The sequence below is a fragment of the Sebastes fasciatus genome, chromosome 11 (assembly GCF_043250625.1).
Source record: "Sebastes fasciatus isolate fSebFas1 chromosome 11, fSebFas1.pri, whole genome shotgun sequence".
NCBI lineage: Eukaryota > Metazoa > Chordata > Actinopteri > Perciformes > Sebastidae > Sebastes > Sebastes fasciatus.
This window is the reverse complement of record NC_133805.1, coordinates 31,078,873-31,088,710: the sequence shown is the minus strand read 5'-3', so window position 1 is coordinate 31,088,710 and position 9,838 is coordinate 31,078,873.

Sequence of the window (9,838 nt, the reverse complement as noted above, 5' to 3'; positions counted from 1 at the left end):
GGAATCATCCAAAATACACATTTAGGTGTTTATCTTACTACTTTCTCTTGTTGTAAAGTAGTATACTTCAGTGTATTAGAAATGTAATTTAAGTATACATAAGTTATTACAAGTATACCTTTACTATTTATGCTTGATTTAAAGTATATTTAACATGTACTTTTGAAAGGTGTTCTTCAAAATAGATTTCATTAAGTTCAACTTCAATCTACTGAAAATAAATATACTAATTCTGTAATACTTAAAGTGTGATTGCAGTGTACTTAAAAAAGTGTACTTTATTGTATGTGCATTGTAAATTGTACTTAAGTGTAATTTGAAAAATTATACTAAATTGAAATGACTTATAGCGCTACTTTAGTTTACGTATACAAAGCATCATTATTTTTAAGTCCCTTATAATATACTATTAGTATGCTTTTTTTAAAGTGCATTTTGATTTAATTTCATTAGAAGTGTATTTAAGTTTACTCACAAAAAATGCACTTTAATATAGGTTTATTTTAAGCTGTATTTCAGAGTACTATTTAAAAGTATACTAAATCGCAAATACTTATAGTGATAATTTAGTGTACTTATGAAAAGTAAAAAAAAAATCAAGTCTTATAATACACTATTAGCATGCTTTATTGCTAATTTTATATGCTTTTTTTAAAGTGCATTTTGATTTAATTTCATTAGAAGTGTATTTAAGTTTACTTACAAAAAATGCACTTTAATATAAGTTTATTTTAAGTTGTATTTTTAAAAGGTATATTAAATTGCAAATACTTGTAATGGTAATTGAATGTACTTACATGAAGATTACATTATTCTAAGTTAGTTTTAAGTTGTACTTTAGTTCACTTCAAATACACTCACTTAATGTCAAATAAATATATAATAGTGTTTTAGTATACCTATAAGTATAATAAGTGTACTTTATTTGCATGCTTGGATATCTTAGCCTGATTTAAACAACATTTATTCCTACAAACATGGTGAAAATAGATTTCTTTAATGGCTGTTGACAGTATTTTCTGATGTATGGAGTGATAAAAAGACATATCTAAAATCCTCTCAGTAAAAACCTTTGACTCTAATATGTCAACAAAATGAAATGAGAATTTTGAAACTGCTTTTATCCAATATTCAGATTTCTGTTCTGAATGTATTCGAATTAGCACATATTTCATAAGATCATGGCTGATTTGCATATTTTTATCAAATTTGTATTAAAGTTAAGAAAAATGAAAGTAATCGACTGGGGAAGTTTCATGGTGATGTGTTTTAGTTCACTTTTTTATCCCGTTCACACAGAAGAGTTGGTGTGAGAGAGCGAATGTCAGAGAGGAAGGGAGAGAGAGACACTTGACAGGAGGAGGACGCCAGAGAAAGACTGTCAAGGTGAAGGAGAGGAACAGTTTTTCTTTTCCCTTTGTGTAGCTCCCCGGAGGATCTCCGTTTATCTCTCTTCCTCTCTCTCCTTCCTCGGCATCAAATAGAAATTCCCCGGTTAAGTTTCCAACTCCCGCTTCTCTCCAAGTCATTTGGCATTTACTGTATATTTAAGCCTGAGGAGATGCTGGAAAACCTTCACTTTACCCTGAGCTGAGTCTGGATGTGGCGCCATGTCCTCTCCGTTATTACTTTATCCCTTATCTACTTCTCTGGCTGTTTTTCTTCTCCTGCTTACATAAAATACAATCAGAGGGACCAATCTGTAAACTTTAGCAGAATTACGCCCACAGCCAGATGCATCAATCTCTGTCTCTTGTGGATCTGGAATCAGCAGCAGACTGTCCTCAGTGAAACAAACTTCCTCCGGCGTTGTGACTCACCTGTCTATCATGACCGATGAAAAACGCTTCTAACTACAGAAACATGACCTTGTTGTTGCCTTTTTCCACCTGGTATCACTACAAATCCTGCTCTGACCTGATGATACCAGTGTGTGGAGTTTAGAAAGGACAGAGTCACATCAGATCAAGTGCATTTTACACTCTTCACAAAGTATAGGGATGCAGCGATACCGAAACCAGTATCGGGTATCGGGTCCGATACTGTGCTCAGTACTCGTACTCTAAAAACGGCTCCGATACAACGACACCGATACCATTTTACGGTGGTGTGCCCCGCTGGGCCGGGATCCCACCTCAGCCGGCACGCACCGGCCCTCACTTTCATTGCGCCACAGGGTTTTGTTTGCTCACATTAAACTCGGTGAAATTCCAGTTGAGTTGGACCAAAGCACACTTGGTGATTGTTGGAAAGAGTAACAACGACGGTTTAGATGAGTTTTATTTTGTTTCTGTCCAGTTTGAATGAAGTGTTTTACGATGATACATGTGGATGATGGAGCAAGCTGAACAGAGGGGGGGGCTGCGCTCTCGACGTGTTTCCCACTTCTCTGATTAGTGGATTCAAAGAAAAGACAATGGATACTGTGATGTTTAATTGTTGCCATCCACATTAACTTTGTGAAATTGAGACAAACGCACAACATTTCGTCATGCTGTCTTCTCCAGTTGAAACAATCACACTAACTACTCCTGCTGTTTGCCAAATGGAAACAAAAGTGAAAACTTTTGTTTTCTAAATGCCACAGAGCTGAATGGCTCATCAGAGAACGCTAAAAAAACATTTCATAGCCAAATAAAACAGACACATGCTGCTAAAAGAAGCTTTACAAGGGTCATTTGTGTCTGGTCTCGTCTCAGCTCACACAAACGCTGCCGGTAGTTTGGGTGTGATTGTTACATCCTCTCTGGGATTTCTTCTGTGTGAAAATTAAGTCAGAAAATGCAAAAATGGTTTGTGGCTGAAGATGAACCACATCAGAGACTCGAAACAGCCCTTCTGGAAACACAAACAAGGACGATCATGATCTGATTTGGACAGTCTGGGGACAAACGAATCACAACAACACCGAGGTATCCTGCAGCGCCTCCTCTCTGCCTGACTTGCGCTGACACGGGTCAATGGACGAGATTGTTTTGTGGTCACAAGGAGAAGAAAATAAAAACAGAGTTTGGAAACTTGAGGAGAAGCTCCGCGGCCGACTGTCAGAGACACTAATTGGTTTTGCTGCCCGCGGTGGGAAACCGAGCGAGCGGTCGGCAGCTGCAGGTGATTGACAGTTTAGGGGTAAAAGACAGAGCTCAGACTGAAGCAGGAGACCGGGCAGAGGGTGTGGACCCGTGGAGAGGTTTGTTTGGTGGCCAGGACGGTGCAGGAGTCTGAGGTCAGGGGTAAAGAGTGAGGATGGGGGGGGGGGATTCAGGGCTGGAGGTGGGCCAGAAAGCTGATCCGGAGACAGGAAAGTCTGTCAGCAAACTAAAATCAAGTTAATTCAACTTAAAAAAAGTAATTATACAGATAGAATCTGCCAGTAAATACATAATGGAAAGTACACAATCTTCTAGTTAATTAGAGAAACAAGAATAATAGAGAATTTAGTTGTTCTTTTGTTTGTTTGTTTTTCAATTATTATTATTTTCCTGCCAATCTACTGCTCCACACTGCAATCCAGTAGGTGGCGCTAATGCAGAAGAAGATGACCTGACAGGACCAAAACCAGAAAACAAATGTATCTTCTGCTCAGGTACAGAGTTTTGACTTCTTTCACTCTTGTGATGAAACCATTAGTTGTAGTTTTAATTGTGTGAGTGTGTGTTGAATTGAGGATGGCTGCATTTCATTACTAAGAATTGTTTGCATTTGTATGGGAGAGCATCCAAATCCAAAAGGAGCTTGGAGGAGGTTGCAACTTTTTCTTTATTGTGGCTCCAAACACAAGTTTGAAAGCCTTGACTTCCAAAGAGTATACTTCGAAATACTCGATACTTCGAAATACTCTTCTCGGGTAGTTTAACACCGAGTTTGAGCTTTAAGAAATGTCTTTATATTTATCCTCTATTTTGGTGTATAGGGCTTTTTCTCTCCATTTATTTGTAGATGTTTTGTAGCTGGTCTGAGGTCAGTCTCCATCATCTTACAGAACTGTCAACTTTGTTTTCAGAGAAGAAGCAGAGGCGTCTGAGCAGCTGAAATGTTGTCAGGTCTATTGTCTTTCCTTCCATCAGAGAGGTCAGAGGATCCCAAAACAGAGCTGTGAATGGTCCAAAACAGTACCATTTCCTATCAACCTCTAAACCATTCATGGTGCTTTTATTTTGAAACTGACCTCCATGCTAGGCTGTGTCTTTGCTGTTTACTGGTCTTTTGTTGACGCTGTTCAGTTGGATAGCAGGAAGCGTCAGTGCTGCTAGTGAACTAAATATTACTGTCTTCCTTCCTCTCTCGTGTCCTCTCACCTCAGGCTGTGTCGTATAATATTCAGCTCTCTGTACTAAAATCAAAACTTCATTGCCTCTGGTCACAAGACAAGATAACACAGTGATTACTTCAATAATTCAACACTCCAGTAGTTCACTACAAATTGAAACAGTAAATGCTGAATAATTCAAAATTCCTTCAAGGTACGAGACAGATAGTGAGTCCCGGAAAACATAAATATATTCAATCATACCGCAAAGTTCCCTGAAGTTGCATGACTAACTGAGACAGTGAATATCGGATTATTTGATTCCTTTTTCCAATAATAATAATAATAATAATAATAAAGTTACAGTACTCATTGTGCAGTAAAATGTCCCCTGTTTAACTATTATAGATGATGTTTCTGGATTAATATTACTGTGTATGTTGCATTTTACTGCCGTAGTTTCTAACTCCTACTTTTGGGTAGTTTAATCTACAGCAGTGGTTCTCAAACTTTTTTCGTCCTCCTGTCATCTGTCCTCCTGTCCTCCTGTCCTCCTGTCCTCTGCTGCAGTAACATTAGGGCTGATAGAGGGAAGAGGGGCTGTTTGGTTTCAGCCAGCTGATGAGTGTACTAGTAAGATTTGTGACAAACTAACCTAAACAGTCCGACTACACAGCCTACTGCCAGCTTTAGTTTCAGCTGGTGTAGCCGAGGGTTTATGATACTTTATGAAGATAATAAATTAATAACACAGAGGCTCACAGCGCATCACCGCTTCACGTCTTCTGTTCCTTCACAATAAACTCCCCGGACACTGAACACTGGATCACTGCTGACCAGGGAACTAAAGTTAGTCACAACTCAACTTAATAACTTACACATGTTTACAGTTCGCTGTTAGCCGCCGAGCTAACCGTGCCTGTCTAAAGTGGCGGTGGAAGACAGACTGCAGACAGAGCAGATTGAAACGTTGCTTTCTCGTATACCGTGCTCCTGTTGGTGATTCCACTACGACCTTGTTTCCTGTCCTGCTGATGATTTTGTGTGGAGTCGCATTGAACGTTGTGGAGAACTTGTCGGTTTTGTCTTGCCTCAGGAGTACAGTGTCACCGACGCTGACCTCTGACTGCTGCGCTCCTCTGCGTGTGTCTGCATACAGTTTACTCTTAGCTTTTTGCTCTGTATCACGATTACACACTTCCTCATCAGTGTGCATCTCAATGAGTTCTGGCAATTTTCCTCTCATCTTTCTGTTGAACAGCAATTCAGCAGGGCTTTTACCTGTTGTTGCTTCTGTAAACAGTCACATACTTTTTTCCAATCCAGCCCCCCTGACTGTGCAATCCTGATTCTCTTCATCAGTGATGCATTCTGGCGCTCAACTTCTCCGTTGGCCTGAGCATATTTCGCGGTGGTTTTGATGTGAGTGATCCCACTTTCCTCGCAGTATCGACTGAACTGTTCGGATCTGAACTGAGGTCCATTGTCAGATTTGCATGTGACCGGCAGTCCATGTCTGCTGAAGACTGACTCAAGACTGTCTATAATCTTGTCTGTCGTGGTGGTGGTGGTCATGATGTCATATTCATAGCACCGGCTGAAGTAATCCACTACCACTAGAATGGAATGACCTGAAGGGAGAGGTCCCAGTATGTCAACGGCTACATCCCGCCAGGGTCCATCAGGTAGCGGTTTGGGTCTCAGCGGCTCGGGTGGGTCAGGTCTAGCCATTATTTGACATCTTTGGCAAGCTTTACAATGTCTCTCAGCTGCTCTGTCCATGCCAGGCAAGCACACTTTTGTCCTGAGATGCTGCTTCGTTCCCACTATACCCAAGTGTCCCTCATGGGCTAGTGCAAGTGCTCGTGTTCGTGTTCGCCTCACTGTTTTGAGCGATGCTCGTTCAGGTATATTTAGAGCGAGCAAGCGCGAGCCCGACGCTGACTTTCGTTGATTTCACGGCCACAGGTGTCGCTGTTAAGAAGCATTTCTGAAAGTTACAAATAGTCCCTTTAATTGATTTCCAATAATAAATATATACATATGTTTGCATAAAGCAGCATATTTGCACACTCCCATGTTGATAAGGTTCATTTTGAACAGATAAAAGATGTGCTATTAATTAGCGATTAACTATGGACAATCATGCGATTAATCACGATTAAATATTTGAATCGATTGACAGCCATGGTTATTACTCCTCGCCCAAACTCCAAATTATCTCGATTTCTTTTTATAATCCTTTGTTGTTCTTCCTTTCCTCACTCCTAGTTGTCTTCCACTGCCTTCATCTTTGTAGTGTTTTTATCCCCTGTCTCTGCATGGCGAGCCCTTTGACTCTTTAATTTAAGTATTAAACTGTACAGAAGGTTGGCCTGATATCCTGCAGTAAACATTCATTGATTATTTCATCAAAAGCAGCTTTCTGTTTCCTCAAATCCAGCTTTTATTACAGGTCAGTCTCCCTTCCTTTGATTAATCCCTCCTTCTTCTGCTAAGTACCACTGACACATCCCCTTTTTCTTTACTCTTGAGCTCCACTTTTCTACCCTTGTGTCTCCCTTTGATAACATTTACAGCGAAATAAGCAGTTCGCTGCAATGCATACTCAGAGGATTCACATTTAAAGACCGTTAAAATCATCTTAAAGCATGAAACCTTGCACACCCTCTCCCTTTCAGCTTCTACATTCACAGTCTTGGTTCAAGGGTATTTTTAGACAGCTCGTCAAGGACAATCCTGCGACTGTGGCCAAGTAGATAAACCTCTGCAAACGTTTTCACTATTTGGTAATGTAAAAATATTTTTACTACGTCCTTGGCAAGGACAAAGACGAGTCACAGTGGTGCATGCAGGGTAAAATCCTGTGGTCTACTGTATGTGTCAGTGCACCATGTTGTTTCTTCCACTTTCTCTTCCATCCAGTGCTCCTGGAGAGAAGACCAGTATCATCTTCATGATTGTGATATTGGATGGATTTGTTGTTGTTGTGGTTTGGGGGTACACAAGGCAATCTGCTGCTGCTTTTACTGTCCTGCTGCAATTGTTGTGAAAATTGATTTTAGTCTCTGCTGAACAACAATGCAAAGGCAGACAGACAGGTTGATTAGCTTCCCACAAAGGCAGTCAGGCTCCCAGATCTCATCTCATCCGTAGAAGAAAGGACCGTTACACTGAAAATGTATAGGAGACGCACCACAACACACCTGAGTCTCCCGTTGGCAGAGAGGAGCTGCAGCTTAAGGATTATTCAGAGAGATGGATGGAAATAAGCAGGTTTAATATAGACTGCTCTGTCAGACAGTGATCCATACAGTAAATGAAATGTCTGGAGGGCTGGGAGGTTCTGATAAAGGCCCATAACAGAGACATACACTGGCATACACAGCATATACCCAAACGGGCATGAGTAATCTATCACAGGCTCGGGGGGGAACGCTGTGTGTTGATATGGCTACTTTACTATCTGGCCATTTGAATAGAGACTGTGCGGAGAATTCCTACACAGCAAAATCTATAGATTGAGTCAGCTGCTCTGCAAGAATGATTCCTGCTGTACGGCTTCAGGATCATCTCTTTAGCTTTAGACAGAGTGACAATGTTTGTCTCAGTAAAAGATCTAAACCTCTGTGGTCAAAGCACCTCAGCAGGTCGTAAAATGAGTTATAGAATATAGATAGATAGATAGATAGATAGATAGATAGATAGATAGATAGATAGATAGATAGATAGATAGATAGATAAATAGATAAATAGATAGTAACTTTATTAATCCCGAGGGAAATTCAAGTTTCCAGCATCACAGTTCCATAGTGCAAAACATGTTAGTAAAAAGGCAGTAAAAAAGGTAGTAGTGCAAAGTACAAAGTACGAAAAAATATACCAGATATAAAAGTACAAGGAGATGAAGAAGAAAACTGTTAAAACTGAATATAGTGCAGAGTAACAGCTGTGATACACGACTATTAAAAAAGTGAATATAGTGCAGAAGAGACTGTTAAAAGTGGGTATAGTGCATTATTATCCGTCCTGCAGATCATGGGGAAGATAGATATTTTTGCATCCCACTACACCCGTGGGATCTCGACTTTAGTACCGACTTTACTGTCTTTTAGAGGCTGTAGCAGGTTTAGTAGAGCTAGAACCGAAAACCTCAGTAATCCATTGGTAACAATCAAGTCCTCCAAGTTTAGGCTAAATTTTGGAGAGGAAAAACTGTCATGGCCATTTTCAAAGGGGTCCCTTGACCTTTGACTTCAACATATGTGAATGTAAATGGGTTCTGTGGGTACCCACGAGTCTCCCCTTTACAGACATGCCCTTTATGGTAATCACATGCAGTTTGGGGCAAAAACATGCAGTTTTTTGAAAGCAGTATAAATGTGTTATTTTTGCATATTGTAAAATGGTGTGTTTGAATATTTCTGCATACTGGGGTCCCTAAACAGTCTTGAATTACATGAATTGGGAATCACTGTAAAGCTGAGACTTTTGTGGATCCAATGAACCCAACTGTATTCATGTGTTAATACCCATAGTATAGTACAGTGGTTCTCAAGCTCTTTACACCAAATACCACCTCAGAAAATATTTGGCTCTCCAAGTATCACCATTATGACGGATGTTAAAATACAGTAGCGTAGGCCTCTACCCTATTCAGCAATGTACAGTTCACGCAGGAGGCAAATTTATTCCTAATAAGAATATTACTTATTGTTGACTTTTGTCAGCCACAGCCACACTGTACAAAGAGGGAGCACTAGAACTGGCACTTAAACTCTTCCACACAACTCTCATTCTACGCAAGAGACCGCCTCTCACTATAGGCCTGCACCATATGAGGAACATCTGCCATGTGCAATGACACTGTTCAATATTGAGATGAGATATGACTTGCGATAAATAAACAAATATTGAAGTGTGTATATTAGCTATACATATACATATAGTGTATTTTATATATAACTGGGCTAAATGTTGTTTCTAGAGCAGCAACAGTAATGTTTACAACAGAAAAGCCACCATATAAACTCCTTAATATCTCACTGGAAACAATCTAACATGTTAATAAAATAAATCATATTCCTGACATGAAAATACTAAGTGAAGTTTATAAAGACTGAAGAACACAGACATCAGTCTGTATCAGTCCTTCCTTCCTGTCCTCCTGTCCTCTGTCCTCTGCTACAGTAACATTAGGGCTGATAGAGGGAAGAGGGGGTGTTTTGTTTCAGCCAGCTGATGAGTTTACAGGTAAGATATGTGACAAACTAACCTAAACAGTCCGACTACACAGCCTACTGCCAGCTTTAGTTTCAGCTGCTGTAGCCGAGGGTTAGCCTACGTTGCTCCGATACTTTATGAAGATAATAAATTAATAACACAGAGGCTCACAGCGCATCACCGCTTCACGTCTTCTATTCCTTCACAATAAACTCCCCGGACACTGAACACTGGATCACTGCTGACCAGGGAACTAAAGTTAGTCACAACTCAACTTAATAACTTACACATGTTTACTGTTAGCTGTTAGCCGCCGAGCTAACCGTGCCCGTCTAAAGCGGCGGAGGATGAGAGACAGCAGACAGGGCA